Source organism: Arachis ipaensis, chromosome B6 (assembly GCF_059453495.1).
Source record: "Arachis ipaensis isolate K30076 ecotype BB chromosome B6, ASM5945349v1, whole genome shotgun sequence".
In the NCBI taxonomy this organism is placed as follows: Eukaryota; Viridiplantae; Streptophyta; class Magnoliopsida; order Fabales; family Fabaceae; genus Arachis; species Arachis ipaensis.
In genome coordinates this window covers 59,120,428-59,132,185 of record NC_142441.1, presented here as the reverse complement: position 1 = coordinate 59,132,185, position 11,758 = coordinate 59,120,428, and the positions used below count along the sequence as shown (strand labels likewise).

At 39.7% G+C, this 11,758-nt stretch overlaps 1 non-coding gene across 1 annotated transcript; it reads left to right on the top strand.

The window, feature by feature from the left end:
- The first annotated feature begins 10,928 nt into the window (after positions 1-10,928).
- Positions 10,929-11,036, top strand: LOC148555734 (small nucleolar RNA R71). Its single transcript, XR_015887044.1, has one exon. It is a non-coding gene; the product is annotated as a small nucleolar RNA R71 (small nucleolar RNA).
- Positions 11,037-11,758: the final 722 nt, after the last annotated feature.

The window sequence follows — 11,758 nt, the reverse complement described above, 5'->3', positions numbered from 1 at the left end:
TTGAATGATATAATGAATGATGCATGATGATCGAAATTCAATCACTAATAAAACAATTCGTTCATTGGCAAGCGCACCAAAATATCGTCAAGTAATAACCCACTAGGAGTGTGGTCGAATCTACAGATATTGGTAGATTTGAGCAACTTTAATTAATGGATCAATTAGTCAAGCTAATCAAGAGTGATTGTGAATGCCGAATTCTAAACAGCAGAATGATAAATGACTTAAAAATAAAAGAAAGCTGTAAAGTGCAGTAACGTAGAGAGCGAGAAAATAAATGGCGTAAATATAAATGACTGAATGTAAATGGGAAGTGGGATGATAACAAAAATTAAAGAAACCAGTAAAGAAAGGGTAAGATAAGAATAAGGAGGATTCATTGGAGTTGGGAGATAGTGTTCTCTCTGGATTAAAATTAGAACATCTTATCTTCGATCATGCAACTCATTAACCTCTTGGCAATCATGATTGATTGAACCCCAATTCCTTGGTGATCCAATCTCTCAAATCTTGATAATCAGCCAATTCCTTGGTCTAATTGCTCATGAAGAGAGATAGGCTTGGTTCCTGATTTTACCACACATCATCATAGATCCATTTAATTGGGCAGATTTTATGTTACTGTATCCAATCCCAAAAACCCAGATCTACTCAATGTGAGAGGGAATTTCAAGCATGGTTTTATGATTCCTCTTCTAAGGTTCACATAAAACCCAATTTATATTTAGCCTCTTTTCCAAGATGACTAAACACTAAGAATGAAGAATGAAATTTCCTCTAGCAAATCAAAGAGAAGATGAAGAGAAGAAGAAATTCACTATCAATTAATCCATCAAGTACAATAGAGCTCCCTCCCCCAATGAGAGGGAAGTTAGCTACTCATAACTCTGTACAGAATGGAAGTTTAGACTAGAAAATTGAAACTAAGTACAAAAGAGAAAAAAAGTAAAATTTCTCCTAAAAGTCTTTAGAAGCTAAAAGTGCATTGTGTAAAAGTTCCAAAAGTCCTTTTTCCAATTTTAGTCACCACCTATTTATACAAGTGTTCTATGAGTCTTCAGGTGTACTTGCATGATCTAAAAGTGGGCCTTTCTCATTTGCAATCAGTACGACCTATTTTGGCTAAACAATGTGCTTCCAGGAGAACGTAGCGCTCTTTGAGATAACGGAGCGCTCTGGCACCGACGCATATGCGTCCTACATGCGTGCGCGTCACCTCTTCATTCAGCACTAGTCACGCGTTCACGTCTCCTACGCATACGCGTCCTCTTCATGGCGCTCACTTTGTGAACATAGCGCTCTTGAAATGAACGTTCTACCACGTGTACGCGTATGCGTGGCCTTCAAAAGTCCACTTCCATGCTTCTGCTTGGTTCACACATTCGCGTGTATCTTCAAAAACACCACATCCACGCGTATGCGTCATGCACGCATACGCGTCGGTGGCAAATCTTCAATCCCAACTTTCAAAGTGTCGCAGATGCTCTTTTCTTGAGAATGTAGTGCTAGTTGAAAGAGAGCGCTCCCCCATATCCACACGTACGCGTCATCCACGCGTATGCGTGGTCTTCCAAAAATTAAATTTCGATGCGTACGCGTCACCCACGCGTACGTGTCGCTAGCAAACCTTCTTAGTAAAGAACGCAGTGCTCTTTGAAAGAGAGCGTAGTACCAGAGTCATGTAGCTACAGGGGAGCATGGCGCTCCTTGCAAGAACGTAGCACCACTTGTATTCCTTGTTTCAGCCCTTTTTTGTTCTTTTTTACCTGAAATTCCAGCCAAAACTCATTTCAAAGCAATGTCCATAAATTAATCATATAGCTCATATAATTGCATCCTTGAATGAGATTTCACCAATTCTATGGTCCTTTTAAATAAGAGAAAGAGGTAAATGACGTAAGTCATCACAACACCAAACTTAAATTTTGCTTGTCCCCAAGCAAATCAATATGAATTGTTCTAAATTATTGAAACTTGACCCTTAAGAAACTGTATTCATAATTAAAGATAGAGGCTAAGCATCAAATCATATATGAACTTTGTTATTTCTTTCATGTCATTATGAACTTTCAACCTATGAGGATCATTTTAAGTGTCTGCTCTTAGAGCCTTTTCTATTGATTGTCACCTTGAAGTAGTAAGATTTTCTTATTTTTTTTCTTTTGGTTTCTCTTTTTCCTTCATTCTTCTTTTATTTCCAGACCAAGACTCTAAGTGTTTTGTCTCAAGACGACCCTTTAGGTTAAGCTTTCAATTAGCACTCCCAAACCAGTTGGTTTTAGGGTACTAGGTGTTGAAACACTCCTAAGAATCTACTTGCTCAGGTCTCTCTTCTTGACACAACTTCACCGCAAGCATCTACTAAGATCTTGGCTCTTTGAGCTATTTGTTTCTTTCTATTATCCTAGTAGTTGATGCTCAGAGCCTTGGGTCTTGCATACTACTTCTAGGTTCTATTGATTTTCAAGGGTCATCCTTAGCATCTACTTGTAATGTCCCCTGAGTCTACTTGTTCCATTATGGATTACTCACTTCCAAACTCCAATTCATGATTTTATACTTATTTCTCATCTTCTTATTTTGAATCCAGCTCACTTGGGTCTAGTTTCTTATTCTTATTTTGCAGCAACTCATCATTGAATCTTTATGGAAACAAACTAATTCAATCAATGTAGTGAAAACTTAGCAGAGACATTTTCTTTCTCACAATAAAAATTGGAAATCAAAGGATTCATAGAATGATTCTAAAATTATCAGCAGACATATCAAAGCAAAAGGAGCACTAAGTAGTAATTTTCGAGAGTAGATTTTTAACATGAAACTCAACAACCTTTGCTCCTTATTAAGCAGCTTTGATGCATATGTTCCTGCTCCTTTATCCTTCTTCCTGGATGACACATCCTAGATGCTCCTTCTTGTGCTGGGTGTGCTTTAGCTTCCAAAAGTTTAGCCTCCTGAATGGCATTCATTTTGTGTGTCTCTGGGACACCAAACTTAAGTTCTTTATATCTAGTGACTGGCTCATGATGGTGGCCACACCAAACTTAAATTTTTGGCTTACTCTTAAAATTTAATTACATTGTTGTAAGTCCAAAAATTTAAGTGGGTTGGTGGCCACACCAAACTTAGTTCCTCAGCCAGCTTCTCAACTCAATTAACTTTATCACATATTGTAACATGCAAAAGTGTACTTCCAGCAACTAGAAAAGCTTTTGGAGTTCAAAGTAAAAGAACTATCAACAAAACAACTAACAACTGAAACTGAAAAAAAATCAACCCAAGTGACTTAAACATAAACTACTCTAGAAAGCTTGAACTTGAAAGGATATGAGTGTTGGGGTACCTCCCAACTAGTGCTTCTTTAACGTCACTAGCTTAACGATTCTTCCTTCTTCAGCTGAGGTTGTAGTTCACCCTTTGCTCCTCTAGTGAGTCTCCCAAGTAGTGCTTAAGTCTGTGGCCATTGACAGTGAAAGTCCTCTGAGTCTTCTCATCCATAAGCTCCATATGACCATAAAGGGAGGCCTTGACTCTGGTGAAGGGTCCAGACCATCTTGATTTTAGCTTCCCTGGGAAAAACTTGAGCCTTAAATTGTACAATTGCACCTTTTGACCTTACTCAAACTCTCTTTTTGCCTGCTTTTGATCATGCCACTTCTTTGTTTTCTCCTTGTAAATCTTGGCATTTTCATAAGCTTGCATTCTGAATTCTTCTAACTCATTTAGTTGCAGCAACCTTCTTTCCCTAGCAGCTTGATTGTCAAAGTTCAACAATTTGAGAGCCCAAAATGCTCTATGTTCAAGCTCTACTAGTAGATGACAAGCCTTTCCAAACACCAATTAGTATGGAGACATGCCAATAGGTGTGTTAAAGGCTATTCTATAAGCCCACAATACATCTTCCAACTTCTTGGACCAATCCTTTCTTGAGTTTCCAACAGTCTTCTCAAGGATTCTCTTGAGCTCTCTATTTGAAATTTCAGCTTGACCATTGGTTTGTGGATGGTATGGGGTTGCTACCTTGTGCTTGACAACATATTTGAGGAGGAGTGTCTCAAGTTGTTTGTTACAAAAATGAGTTCCCCCATCACTTATAAGAGCTCTTGGAACCCCAAACTGGCTGAATATATTTCTTTTCAAGAAATTGATCACCACTTTGTTGTCATTTGTTGGGGTAGCTATGGCTTCAACCCATTTTGACACATAATCCACAACCACCAATATGTAATTGTTTGAGTATGAGGATGGAAAAGGTCCCATGAAATCAATCCCCCAGACATCAAACAATTCTAATTCCATGATGAATCTTTATGGCATTTCATTCTTCTTAGGTAGGTTGCCAGCTCTTTGACCCTCATTGCACCTTGCTACTAACTCCTTTGCATCTTTGAATATGGTAGATGGTATGCGAAATTGTTACTCTGAGGTTGTAAAATTTGTTGTTTGTTCTCTCCCTGGCAATGGCGCCAATAACTGGTGCACAATACCATGGTCCAAACATAACTTCACAACTTCGTACAACTAACCAGCAAGTGCACTGGGTCGTCCAAGTAATAAAACCTTACGTGAGTAAGGGTCGATCCCACGGAGATTGTTGGTATGAAGCAAGCTATGGTCATCTTGTTAATCTCAGTCAGGCGGATATCAAATGGTTATGGAGTTTTCGAATAATAATAATAAATAAACAGAAAATAAAGATAGAAATACTTATGTAATTCATTGGTGAGAATTTCAGATAAGTGTATAGAGATACTTTCGTTCCTCTGAACCTCTGCTTTCCTGCTGTCTTCATCCAATCCTTCCTACTCCTTTCCATGAAAAACTTTATGTAAGGGCATCACTGTTGTCAATGGCTACATCTCATCCTCTTTGTGAAAATGGTCCAAATGCTCTGTCACAGCATGGCTAATCATCTGGACGTTCTCGATCATACTGGAATAGGATTTACTATCCTTTTGCGTCTGTCACTACGCCCAACACTCGTGAGTTTGAAGTTCGTCACAGCCATCCCTTCCCAGATCCTACTCGGAATACCACAAACAAGGTTTAGACTTTCCGGATCTCAGGAATAGCCATCCATGGGTTCTAACTTATACCACGAAGATACTAATAACTCGGACTTGGTCTCCTGTATTAGATATCTAAGGGACACTCATTCTAGCTTGGTTGCATGTAGAACGGAAGTGTTTGTCAGGCACGCGTTCATAAGTGAGAATGATGATAAGCGTCACATAATCATCACATTCATCATGTTCTTGGGTGCGAATGGATATCTTAGAAGCGGAATAAGTTGAATTGAATAGAAAATAGTAGTACTTAGCATTAAATCATGAGGAACAGCAGAGCTCCACACCTTAATCTATGGAGTGCAGAAACTCTACCGTTAAAAATACATAAGTGATAATGATTCAGGCATGGCCGAATGACCAGCCCCCATGAAAGTCTAAGATAGCATAAAACTGATCAAAGATCCCCAATACAATAGTAAAAAGTCCTATTTATACTAAAACTAGTTACTTGGGTTTACAGAAGTAAGTAATTGATGCATAAATCCACTTCCGGGGCCCACTTGGTGTGTGCTTGGGCTGAGCTTGAAGTTTACACGTGGAGAGGTCATTCATGGAGTTGAACGCCAGTTTGTAACGTGTTTCTGGCGTTCAACTCTGGTTTGTAATGTGTTTCTAGCGTTTAACTCCAGACTGCAGCATAGAACTGGCGTTCAACGCCCGTTTGCATTGTCTAAAATCGACCAAAGTATGGACTATTATATATTTCTAGAAATCCCTAGATGTCTACTTTCCAACGCAATTGAAAGCACGCCATTTTGAGTTCTGTAGCTCCAGAAAATTTACTTTGAGTGCAGGGAGGTCAGAATCCAACAGCATCAGCAGTTCTTCTTCAACCTCTGAATCTAATTTTTGCTCAAGTCCCTCAATTTCAGCCAGAAAATACCTGAAATCACAGAAAAATATATAAACTCATAGTAAAGTCCAGAAATGTGAATTTAACATAAAAATTAATAAAAACATCCCTAAAAGTAACTAGATCCTACTAAAAACATACTAAAAACAATGCCAAAAAGCGTATAAATTATTCGCTCATCACAACACCAAACTTAAATTGTTGCTTGTCCCCAAGCAACTGAAAATCAAATAGGATAAAAAGAAGAGAATATACTATAAATTCCAAAATATCAATGAAACATAGCTCCAATCAGATGAGCGGGACTTGTAGCTTTTTGCCTCTTGAATAGTTTTGGCATCTCACTTTATCCATTGGAGTTCAGAATGATTGGCATCTATAGGAACTCAGAGTTCAGATGGTGTTATTTATTCTCCTAGTTCAGTATGTTGATTCTTGAACACAGCTACTTTATGAGTCTTGGCCGTGGCCCTAAGCACTTTGTTTTCCAGTATTACCACCGGATACATAAATGCCACAGACACATAACTAGGTGAACCTTTTCAGATTGTGACTCAGCTTTGCTAAAGTCCCCAATTAGAGGTGTCCAGTATTCTTAAGCACACTCTTCTTTTGCTTTGGACCTTGACTTTAACCGCTCAGTCTCAAGTTTTCACTTGACACCTTCACGCCACAAGCACATGGTTAGGGACAACTTGGTTTAGCTGCTTAGGCCAGGATTTTATTCCTTTAGGCCCTCCTATCCACTGATGCTTAAAGCCTTGGGATCCTTTTTATTTACCCTTGCCTTTTGGTTTTAAGGGTTATTGACTTTTTGCTCTTTCCTTTTGGTTTTAAGAGCTTTTGGCTTTTTCTGCTTGCTTTTTCTCTTTTTTTTTTTCGCTATTTTTTTTTCTGCAAGCTTTTGTATTCACTACTTTTTCTTGCTTCAAGAATCATTTTTATGATTTTTCAGATGATCAAATAACATGTCTCCTTGTCATCATTCTTTCAAGAGCCAACATATTTAACATTCATGAACAACAACTTCAAAAGACATATGCACTGTTCAGGCATTCATTCAGAAAACAAGAAGCATTGTCACCACATCATTATAATTAAACTAAGTTCAAGGATAAATTCGAAACTCATGTACTTCTTGTTCTTTTGAATTAAAACAGTTTTCATTTAAGAGAGGTGATGGATTCATAGGTCATTCATAACTTTAAGACAAAGTTGCTAAATACTAATGATCACGTAATAAGACACAAACATGGATAAGCAGAAAACGAAAAATAGAGAATGTAAGAACAAGGAATGAGTCCACCTTAGTGATGGTGGCGTTTTCTCCTTGAGGAACCAATGATGTCCTTGAGCTCTTCTATGTCTCTTCCTTGTCGTTGTCGCTCCTCCCTCATTGCTCTTTGATCTTCTCTAATTTCATGAAGGATGATGGAGTGCTCTTGATGTTCCACCCTTAGTTGTCCCATGTTGGAACTTAATTCTCCTAGGGAGGTGTTGATTTGCTCCCAAAAATTCTATGGAGGAAAGTGCATCCCTTGAGGTATCTCAGGGATTTCTTGATGATGAGCTTCCTCATGTGTTTCTTGAGCTCCATGAGTTGGCTCTCTTGTTTGCTCCATCCTTTTCTTAGTGATGGGTTTCTCTTCCTTAATGGGAATGTCTCCTTCTATGTCAATCCCAGCCGAATTGCATAGATGGCAAATGAGGTGAGGAAAAGCTAACCTTGCCATAGTGGAGGACTTGTTAGCCACCTTGTAGAGTTCTTGAGGTATAATCTCATGAACCTCCACCTCTTCTCCAATCATGATGCTATGGATCATGATGGCCCAGTCTATAATAACTTCAGACTGGTTGCTAGTGGGAATGATTGAGCATTGAATGAACTCCAACCATCCTCTAGCTACAGGCTTAAGGTCCAGTCTTCTTAGTTGAACCGGTTTGCCTTTTGAGTCAATCTTCCATTGAGCTCCTTTCACACATATGTCCATGAGGACTTGGTTCAACCTTTGATCAAAGTTGACTCTCCTTGTGTAGGGGCGTGCGTTCTCTTCCATGATGGGCAAGTTTAACGCCAACCTTACATTTTTCGGACTAAAATCTAAGTAATTCCCCCGAACCATAGTGAGATAATTCTTTGGGTTCGGGTTCTTACTTTGATCATGGTTCCTTGTGATCCATGCATTAGCATAGAACTCTTGAACTATTAGAATTCTGACTTGTTGGATGGGGTTTGTTAGAACTTCCCAACCTCTTCTATGGATCTGATGTCGGATCTCTGGATACTCATTTCTCTTGAGTTTGAAAGGGACCTCGGTGATCACCTTCTTCTTGGCCATAACATCATAGAAGTGGTCTTGATGAGCTTTGGAGATGAATCTTTCCATCTCCCATGACTCGGAGGTGGAAGCTTTTGTCTTCCCTTTCCCTTTTCTAGAGGATTCTCCGGTCTTAGGTGCCATCAATGGTAATGAAAAAACAAAAAGCTTATGCTTTTACCACACCAAACTTAGAATATTGCTTGCCCTCGAGCAAGAGAAGAAAGAATAGATGAAGAAGAAGAAGAACATATGGAGGAGAGGATGTAGAGGTGTATTCGGCCAAGAAGGGGAAGAGAGGGTTGTGTTGTGTGAAAGTGAGGAAGAATGGAGGGCTTTATATAGGGAGGGGAGGGGGGTTAATTTCGGCCATATAGGGTGGGTTTGGGTGGAAAATTGATTTTGAATTTTGAAGGTAGGTGGAGTTTATGAGGTAGGTGTATGGGGAAGAGAGGATGGATGTGAGTGGTGAAGTGGTGATAGGGAAGAGAGATTGAGGTGATTGGTGAAGAGTTTTGGGGAAGAGTTTTTATTGGGAAGAGAGGATGAACATTGAGAAGAGGGAAGAGAGTGAGTGGTGGTAGGTGGGGATCCTGTGGGGTCCACAGATCTTGAGGTGTCAAGGATTTACATCCCTGCACCAATTAGGCATGTAAAATGCCTTTGCATGCAATTCTGGCGTTTAAACGCCGAATTGATGCTTGTTCTGGGCGTTCAGCGCCCAGATGCAGCATATTTCTGGCGTTGAACGCCAGCCAAATGCTCCTTACTGGCGTTTAAATGCCAGTAAGATCCTCCTCCAGCGTGTGATTTTTCTTCTGCTGTTTTTGATTCCGTTTTCAATTTTTATATTTATTTTGTGACTCCACATGATCATGAACCTAATAAAACATGAAATAACAATAAAAATAAAATTAGATAAATAAAAATTGGGTTCCCTCCCAACAAGCGCTTCTTTAATGTCAATAGCTTGACAGTGGGCTCTCATGGAGCCTCACAGATGTTCAGAGCATTGTTGAGACTCCCCAACACCAAACTTAGAGTTTGGGTATGGGAGCTCAACACCAAACTTAGAGCTTGGTTGTGGCCTCCCAACACCAAACTTAGAGTTGACTGTGGGGGCTCTGGTTGACTCTGTTTTGAGAGAAGCTTACTGTGCCTCTTTTTCATGTTTACAAAAGGATGTCCTTGAGTTTTAAACTCAAGGGGGTCCTCATTCAATTGAAGGACTAGTTCACCTTTGTTAACATCAATCACAGCTCTTGCTGTGGTTAGGAAAGGTCTTGCAAGAATGATGGATTCATCCTCATCCTTCCCAGTATCCAGGATTATGAAATCAGCAGGGATGTAAAGGCCTTCAACCTTTACTAACACGTCCTCTACTTGTCCATAAGCCCCTTTTCTTCAGTTGTCTGCCATCTCTAATGAGATTTTAGCAGCTTGCACCTCAAAGATTCCCAGTTTCTCCATTACAGAGAGTGGCATGAGGTTTATTCCTGACCCAAGGTCACATAGAGCCTTCTCAAAGGTCATGGTGCCTATGGTACAAGGTATTAGGAACTTTCCAGGATCCTGTTTCTTCTGAGGCAATCTCATTTGATCCAATGCATTTAGTTCATTGGTGAACAGGGGAGGTTCATCTCCCCAAGTCTTATTACCAAATAAATTGGCATTCAGCTTCATGATTGTACCAAGGTACTTGACAACTTGCTCTTCAGTAACATCCTCATTCTCTTCAGAAGAAGAATACTCATCAGAGCTCATGAAGGGTATAAGGAGGTTCAATGGAATCTCTATGGTCTCTAGATGAGTCTCAGATTCCTTTGGTTCCTCAGAGGGAAACTCCTTATTGATCACTGGACGTCCCAGGAGGTCTTCCTCACTGGGATTCACGTCCTTCTCCTCTCTTGTGGGTTCGGCCATGATGGTTAATTGAATGGCCTTGCACTCTCTTTTTGGATTTTCTTCTGTATTGCTTGGGAGAGTACTAGGAGGGATTTTAGTGATCCTTTTACTCAGCTGGCCCACTTGTGCTTCCAAATTTCTAATGGAGGACCTTGTTTCATTCATGAAACTCACAGTGGCCTTAGATAGATCAGAGACTAAGTTTGCTAAATTAGAGGTAATTTGTTTAGAGTTCTCTGTCTGTTGCTGAGTGGATGATGGAAAAGGTTTACTATTGTTAAACCTTTTTCTTCCACCATTATTAAAGCCTTGTTGAGGCTTTTGTTGATCCTTCCATGAGAGATTTGGGTGATTTCTCCATGAGGGATTATAGGTGTTTCCATAAGGTTCACCCATGTAATTCACCTCTGCTATTGCAGGGTTCTCAGGATCATAAGCTTCTTCTTCAGAAGATGCCTCTTGAGTACTGTTGGATGCAGCATGCATTCCATTCAGACTCTGAGAAATCATATTGACTTGCTGAGTCAATATTTTATTTTGGGCCAATATGGCATTCAGAGTATCAATTTCAAGAACTCCCTTCTTCTGAGGCGTCCCATTACTCACAGGATTCCTCTCAGAAGTGTACATGAACTCGTTATTAGCAACCATGTCAATGAGTTCTTAAGCTTCTACAGGCATTTTCTTTAGGTGAATGGATCCACCTGCAGAAGTATCCAATGACATCTTAGCTAATTCAGACAGACCATCATAGAATATATCCAGGATGGTCCATTCTGAAAGCATGTCAAAAGGACACTTTTTGGTCAGTTGCTTGTATCTCTCCCAAGCTTCATAGAGGGATTCACCTTCTTTCTGTCTGAAGGTTTGAACATCCACTCTAAGCTTGCTCAGCTTTTGAGGAGGAAAGAACTTGGCCAAGAAGGCCGTGACCAGCTTATCCTAAGAGTTCAGGCTATCTTTGGGTTGAGAGTCCAACCACACTCTAGCTCTGTCTCTTACAGCAAAAGGGAAAAGCATAAGCCTGTAGACTTCAGGATCTACTCTATTAGTCTTAACAGTATCACAGATTTGCAAGAATTCAGTTAAGAACTGAAAGGGATCTTCAAATGGAAGTCCATGAAACTTGCACTTTTATTGCATCAGAGAAACTAGTTGAGGTTTAAGCTCAAAATTGTTTGCTCCAATGGTAGGGATGGAGATGCTTCTTCCATGTAAATTGGAATTAGGTGCAGTAAAGTCACCAAGCATCCTCTTTGCATTATTATTATTTTCGGCTGCCATCTCCTCTTCCTGTTCGAAAATTTCTGTAAGGTTATCTCTGGATTGTTGTATTTTAGCTTTTCTTAGTTTTCTCTTCAGAGTCCTTTCAGGTTTAGGGTCTGCTTCAACAAGAATGTTCTTATCCTTGCTCCTGCTCATATGAAAAAGAGGGAACAGAAAAATAATAATAATAGGGATCCTTTTTACCCAGGTATAGAGGTTCCCCTATGTGAGTAGAAGAAGAAAAGAATGTAACGTAAAGAAGGGACGAAGAGAAAATTCGAACACAGATGGAAGAAGGGGTTCGAATTTGGGTGAGATGAAGTGTTAGTAGATGAATAAATAAA